Source organism: Chenopodium album, chromosome 12, assembly GCF_948465745.1.
Source record: "Chenopodium album chromosome 12, dcCheAlbu1.1, whole genome shotgun sequence".
NCBI lineage: Eukaryota > Viridiplantae > Streptophyta > Magnoliopsida > Caryophyllales > Amaranthaceae > Chenopodium > Chenopodium album.
Window position 1 is genome coordinate 39,605,970 of NC_137845.1, and position 7,899 is coordinate 39,613,868.

A 7,899-nucleotide genomic window follows, 5' to 3' on the forward strand; every position below is an offset into this window, starting at 1 on the left:
TACATTACTTCACATAAAATTAGCAACGAATTAAATGAAATGACCATAGCTGGCATAAAAACTACAGCTTCAAAGAAAGCATACCAATATAATGATTTTTCGGAGAAGAAAGGAAGGAAATCAGACAAGCTGATTTTATAATACAATGCTCAAATGGAGATAAACAAGAGATTGTGAAAAGGTAAAAGTATACAATCGCAGCAGGACAAATATACTATAAGAAGAATCTCAGTACTCTGTGGTTTGTGCGTACCTTAGTGGAGTCAAGACAAGCTTATTTTATAATACAATGCTCAAGTGGAGATAAACAAGAGATTGTGAAAAGGTAAAAGTATACAATTGCAGCAAGACAAAGATACTATAAGAAGAACCATCTCACATATCAAAGTTTGATTTTCATAACATGATAGGTACAATAAACACAAATCATACACTCAAGCTTATAAAAGAGCTAAAAATACTCACTATGCACCCAAAACAGCAAGAACAATTTCTAATGTGGCACACCCACAATTAAATTTAGCCACCACCTTATCACTCACATCCTCAATTGATATCTCCACCTAAAATATTTAATAAACAAAAGTACCATCAAATCATTGGTCTAGCAAATTGATTGTAATTTAAAGATACTACAATATTTTTAAAAAGCATCACCAATCTACAAACAAATTAAATGACATATACTAACAAAGATAATGTGAGATAATGGCATATAGTGACTAACATTGGAGAAGCAATGTGACACCAACTGTCTAATGTTCAAGTTCAATTTGCAGAAAAAAAAAAAAAATTAAAGGAGCAATATATATTATATAACACAAATATGAATGAAGAAAATAATAAGAGCAAATATTGGAACGGAAATACTTCAACATAAGTGGATAAAATCTCCCTGTCTGTAATGTTGTTTTAGGAAATTCAACCCCCCTCCCCAAACTGCCACACACTCCAGCATTACTCCAAAATCATGTAAACTGGTCAACAGATTAAATTACAATTCACTAATGCAGCCCACCTAGTGACTTCTATATTCCCCCCCCCCCCCCCAAAACTACCACACACTCCTTCAATTGTACAATTACTCGAAAATCATGCAAAACGAGCAACAGATTCGATTACAATTTCGTAATGCAACCCACCTAGTGACTTCTATATACATTATACAAAATAATTGTAATAAATTACAAATCTCTTTTATTCTCCTAGCTAACACATCAAATATTCCCCAATTTTACAGATTCTTCCTTCTCTTTCCCCTAATTTAATTTTGATATAATTGCAATTTTGACAGTAACTTCACTTTTTATTTTCAGCAATTCATACAGTACAATCATCAAAGTAAAACTGAAAAATTAACATTGAATAAATTGACAATAATACTAAAGCAAGTGATTAACCTCGTACCTCACCATCGTAAGCAACAACAATTCTAGCACCTGAAACCTCAACAAAAAAAAAAAAAAAAAAAAAAAAAAAAAAAGCAAAGAAATTACAAGTAAGAGATTGGAGAAGATAGAAAGAGAACTAAAGAGATGGCGGAAAGCATCGCAGCAAGCGTCGGAGACGAAGGAGGCGTAGTGGTCGTCTTGCTCGGCGATTGTCATGATTTCCCGCTGCGCTGCTGCCGGAAACCCGCATATTAGTTCATAAAATCGAAACCTGCAAATTAAAACCCAATTCATAAAATCAAAAACCCACAATTTCCCACCACAAATTCAAATTCAAAACCCAAAAAAAATAAACCGAAAAACAATTTGCAGGAGAATATGGAAGTGCCCTGACTGGGGACTTTGTCGCGAACAATTAGATGCGTGATTTACGAATTGAGGAGCCAATTTGTCGACAAAACCACGAAACCGACGTCGGTGTCAGTGGTTGAGGAGGCAGATTTTGAAGTTCGGAAGACTAAGGATCGACAAAAAGAAGGGAATGAATGAGGGAGGCGATGAGAGGATGGAACAAAAACGATAAGGGAATGAATGAGCTGAGGTTTCTAGGTTTTTTTTTTAAAGTTGCTTTTCGTTAATAAAAACTTGGCAAAGGTGTCCCCTGTAATAGTACAACACTATACGAGACTCGTAAAGTAATACTTTATGAGTCACACATGATGAAAGACGGACACATATAGTTTACGTGTCACCTATTATTGTGTAGGTGACGTCTATGGCTTTCATTTTATTTTTAGGTGTCTTTTATGTGTCACATGTTTTATAAGAGGCAACACTAAAACCTTACGCATCACTTATTAATATGAGGCGACTCTAAAAGGGAGACTTCATAGGGTGTTTTTGAAGTAGTGTTAGTGTTGTTTGATCACTTTAAACGAACTTTTAATTAATTAATTCCACTTAGCATCTTGTGTTAAATAAAGAATAGAATTGAATAATTAATTGTTGATTGATCACCTAAGTCAAGGCGAATCTTGTTTATTTATTGTTCTTTTCACGAATATTGATTAAATAAGAATAACGACTTTTGCAATGTAATTCCTATGTGATTAATGCTTGTAAATAAAATCACCTAACTTAGTTTTTAGGTATCACGTTGCATATATTGTTTGGTGATCAAATTGTGAAAAAGGAAGAGCTAGGAGAGGCCGTACTAGGGCTAGGATAGCGATTCCCTCCTAAAGGGAATTGAAAGTTATTTTAGTACCCTCGCTCCCGAACTCATTTCTGGTACATGTAGACCAATTTGGGCATGGGTAAACTTACGATTCGTGCTAAATATCCCTTGAACTCTACTTGGGAGAAAGGCATCAACGAGGTTTATGAGTTTTCCTAAAACTCATTGGCGACTGCTACTTGTTTCTTATAAAAAAGCATAACGATAGAATCAATTCTAATTCAAGGTCCCCCAAACAGTCAGGAATTCAAATCCTAATACACCCTAACAAGTGTAAAGTCCTAGGCTTTTAAAGGGCCATGGGCATTTAAGGAGAAGGATCCCCTACGATGGGCACACCCTCCTTACGCCTAAATTTATTATGTTGTAATTATTTAGTGAACTCTAGCGCATCATCACAAGCATCAATAAAATCTAACATGCATAATCTACTAATGCATAAATAAAACATGACATAGTATGGCCCCCTTAATCCTAAGAAAACTAATAAAGCAAAAAGCTCCCACTTGAACCATTATGGATCTCATCCATCTTTCTCCATTGGGCCTTCACTCAATTGGCTTCTTGGATTAACTGCAACTTATAATATTATTCTATTCTATCTATAACTTAAATAAAATAAAATAAATTAAAAAAAATACTTAACAGTACGCAGACCATATTTAGATTACAAAAATACGTCACGATGCGCAGATCGTATTTAAAATCTATGGACCATAGTAGTCTATATATAGCAATAAATAATACAATATATTATAAAATGTCATATAATAAATCTCTCATCATGCTTTCCTAAAATACAACATCAAATGTCCATATTTAAGGAAACATGTCACCTAAATATCTCACATTTTAGTTAAATTACCGCAATTAGATAATATTATATACTATTCATGAACAATCATAAGATATCCTATATTCTAATTTAGGTATGAGATAGAATCAAATCTTATTTTAATCTTAAAAGATAAATCATATTTATCCTCAAAGAATACCCTAACTAATTTAGGAGATTCTATGCTAATTGCCTAGCCAATAACATAATTTTAAATCAATTATATCCTAAAATAATTATGGGATAATCACATTATTTAAATCAATTTTTTTTCCTTTTGGAATATGCTGAAAATATCCTAATAAATCCTATCCAAAATTAACAACTTTAATTATGGATAATTATCAAAATAACAACTTTTGAAATTTTGATATTATCTATCAAAATAAAATCTGATTTTTAATTTTGAATAAATAATTTTTTTTTGAAAACTGCGCCAGCCACTGTGGTGTGGCCAGCTGAAGCTAGCCACGGTGTACGCTGCCGCAAGCAGCGACGCACAGTAATAGTGTTGCGCAACTCTTGAACCTCCTCCTTGCTCAGACATGCTGCCCTACCATTCCCTTCCCTCTTGGACTAACACTGGCGGCAGCCACGCCCAAAATAATCCTCAAAACATTTTTTTTTTTTGAGTTTCTATTTAATTAAAACAACACTTGCTAAATTAAATTAAATTGGCCCAAGTTATTAAACTTAAATCAAATTCAATTTTAAAGTTAGGGTTCTTCATGAAAATAATTTCCAAATTAATTTAACAATTAAAATAATTTTTTATTATGTAAAATTTATAATTTATACATTAAATCAATGCTATTAAAATCATGAAACATATTTAAATCGAAATCGATCAAAATAAGCACACAAAGATTTCTATAGCTCATTAGGTTCAAATTTTTCGAAATAGTTAGAGTTAGGGTTCGAAAATTTCGAATATTCTAGGGCAAATTTCGGTCCTTTCTAGGCTATTTTGAGCATAATTAAATCAAATTAAATCAATTCCAAGAAATAAATCACATTTAATATAATAATTGAACCATAATTAAATTATTCTCCCTCTTAATTGAATTAAAATTGTGGACAATCAAAGAATTAAAATTCAATATGCGTACATGAAAAGGCTAACTGATACCACTGTAGGACTTTAGATACTCTAAGAGGAATTGCATGAATCATATTTATAAGCATTATAATAACCAAGATCATTGCATAACACATAAATAACATATAATTATACCTTTGAAGAGTGATTCCACGTGTGATCGAGCAAGAACAATGGGAAATAAAGAACCCCAAGCGTGATTCCTCTATTTGGTCCACGGGCACAGATTAAACCTCCACTAATGATAGTTAGTCGTGATTGAACCTTTCAATCAACCTTCTACAGAGAGGAGAGGAGACAAACGAGCCACGAACCACCACCACTATGCGTCCACCGTGCGCCGGTGTCCGTACTGTATGGAAAAAGGGGGGAGAAAGAGAGAAGCTTGTGAGAGTGAGGGGTTAGAGTGTTTGGTTGCTTGCTTCACAATTTACTGTATAGGTAAATTATGACCTATGTCAACCCTAGGCATGACCTCTATTTATATATCACATATATAATTAGAGTCCATGTGAAGTCCAAACACTTAAATCAATTCAAACTACATGGCTTGTCATTACCTCATGAGGCCCATTAATGGGCCTCTTACTTGTTTAACCCAATACCATTATTGTGTGACCTCATAGGATTCATTCTACTAGGCTTTGGACTATTTGACTAGCCCAAAGATTATTTATCATATCTAGAAACAGATAATGATGACCCAAAAGAACGAACTTATTATCTCCATAATAGTGATCCTTGATATATCTAGTAATTGCATTTATTGAAGACATAATTCCTTCATTACGCACATGCTTTGTTCATCATACTTTTACTTTTTTCATGAAAAATAAGTGCTAGTAGGTTAACAAATTTTTAAAAGTTTATCCAAGTTTAGATTACAACTAAAATAAGCTCCTCGTATTGTATAATATAATATCTCGTATTTTTAGAGTATATACATACTATATTAAAGTATGTATTTTATTAGTATAAAATACATTTAATAAGTATTTATATGAGTAATATAAGTATTTAATAAGTGTCTTAATTTTATTTATTAATATATTAAAAAACAAGTAATTATATAAGTTTATCACATACATTCTATCAAATAAAATGCATTAAATAAATAAATGATTAAATAAGAATATTCTAAAATAATATCCTAAATAATATGATCATCAAATGTTTAAGGAAAACGATGAACATCTTATTTATTGAATATTATTAATGATATTTTTTTTTGACGGGATATAGGAGAATTTTAAGCAAAGCTAAAACATTTTTTTTCTATAATTAAAATTTTTTATAGCTTTTATTTTAAAAAGATACTTGTCAAATCTACCTCTGTGGTTTATATCAAATTAGATTAGGTCCTGTGCCATGCACGATAATATTCACTATTTATTACTCCTTCCGTCCCCAAAATTTCGACCCTTTTGTGTTGATTTTGCGGTTATTAAGAAACTTAAAAAAAAAAAAGAAATAAAAACATATTGAAAAGATAAATTTACATGGGTTTTGTAAAAAAGTAGAGTGATAAAGTATTAAAAATACATGAAAAAACAAAATTTTATATGGGGAAGCTAATTTTGCACAAATATTATTGTAAATTAGTGGGTATTTTAATGCAAATGGGTCGATCATTTTGGGACTAAAATTAGGCCAAAAGGGTCGAAGTTTTAGGGACAGAGGGAGTATTAGTTCAATATTATATTTATTTATAATAATTATCAAATTCCAAAAAAAGATAAAAATTCGTAATTACATAATAAATAAATTATATCATACTAAAGAAAATAGTATGAGTATTACATGCAAGAATAATAAAATAATTATGGATTACGTCACAAAGTTATATGTAGGAAAATACTCTTGCATAGTATTAAATAACCAAATAATATTTTGTTGGATGTTTATATATGGAAAATAATAACCAAATACTAAGGGCAATAATATTGCATACATAGTATAAAATATTCTCTAGGAAGCTTTAATTTGGCAAAAAAAAAAAAAAAAAAAAATTGGCCCAAAATTATTTATAAAGGAGACGACATATGTTATTTCTGGTTTCACCTTTATTATATTATATTGTTATAGTTATAGATTTATGTGTTAAAGTAAATTTGATGCAATATAACCTATTTTTTTTCCGTATTATAAATTAAATCCATGTGATTGTAATATATAATAAAAAAACGCAAATAATATTAATATTAGTAATTTGAATCTATAATTTCAATTATAATATATAAATTAAATATATACGGAGTATGATTTTAATGACTTAAATAATTAAATTGTCTATCAATAAGATATATAGAGAAAAATAAAGTTAGAAGTGACATGTGTCATTTTCGGTGTCTATTTTAGTATTATGTTATTGATTTATCAATCAATTACACTTCATGGGTAAGACAAATTTGTTTTAAGATTTTTTTTTTTCAACCGCTCTTTTTTATTGAATATATTCCTATTTTTAAAGGGCAAGTGATACTTATTTATTATATGAATGTATTTCATTAGAAAAAAAAAGTAAGGAAAAAGATGAAATAAAAGAATCTTGTAAAAAAAAGGGTGAATTAAAAGTTCTTATATTGGAAAGAATGGACACCATAATTGAAAATTTCATCATACACTCGGGCAGTGGTGGAGCCACGTTGGTACACACTGGTGCACATGCATCACCAACCAAAAAAATAAATTTGAAGTCCAATTAAAAAAATAATCAATCAAAGAGCCAGATTATTATAAATAATCGGTCTCTTAGATGCTACTATTGCATATTCACACTCGCTACTTTCTTTTTTTAATTAAAAGAGACCGATTGCGGAGTATTTAACAACCGGTCTCTTAACCTCATTTCATAACGTCATTTCACCTTTTTTTTCTTTTATTGTACTTTATATGTGTGCATTCAAATTTAAAAATTTTTCCCGAAGCTTCTCAATTAAGCTAAAAACATCTTAAGTAATAAAATATATGATTTTTAAATTATAAAATAAACATATGCTTATATTTTAGTTATTTTTAATCACTGTACATAATACCAAAAAATAAAATGACTGTTATTAATCTAAAAGTCTACCACATGTTATTTGTAATACTTTTGGATTGTAAGATGGATTTTTTTAAAGTACTATATGGTTGTAGTATGGATTTTTGTGTCGTATTTTTGTATTGAAATCAATTTGGTTGTAAATTTTTTGGGTTGAAATCAATTATGAACTAGACCTGAAAAAAATAGTAATTTCACATGTGAGCAATAATTGATGGTGATCCACCATCACGAAAATCTTATACCATGTGCACGGTACACCTGGTCAAATATAAGAATTTTAAAAACGCCGTA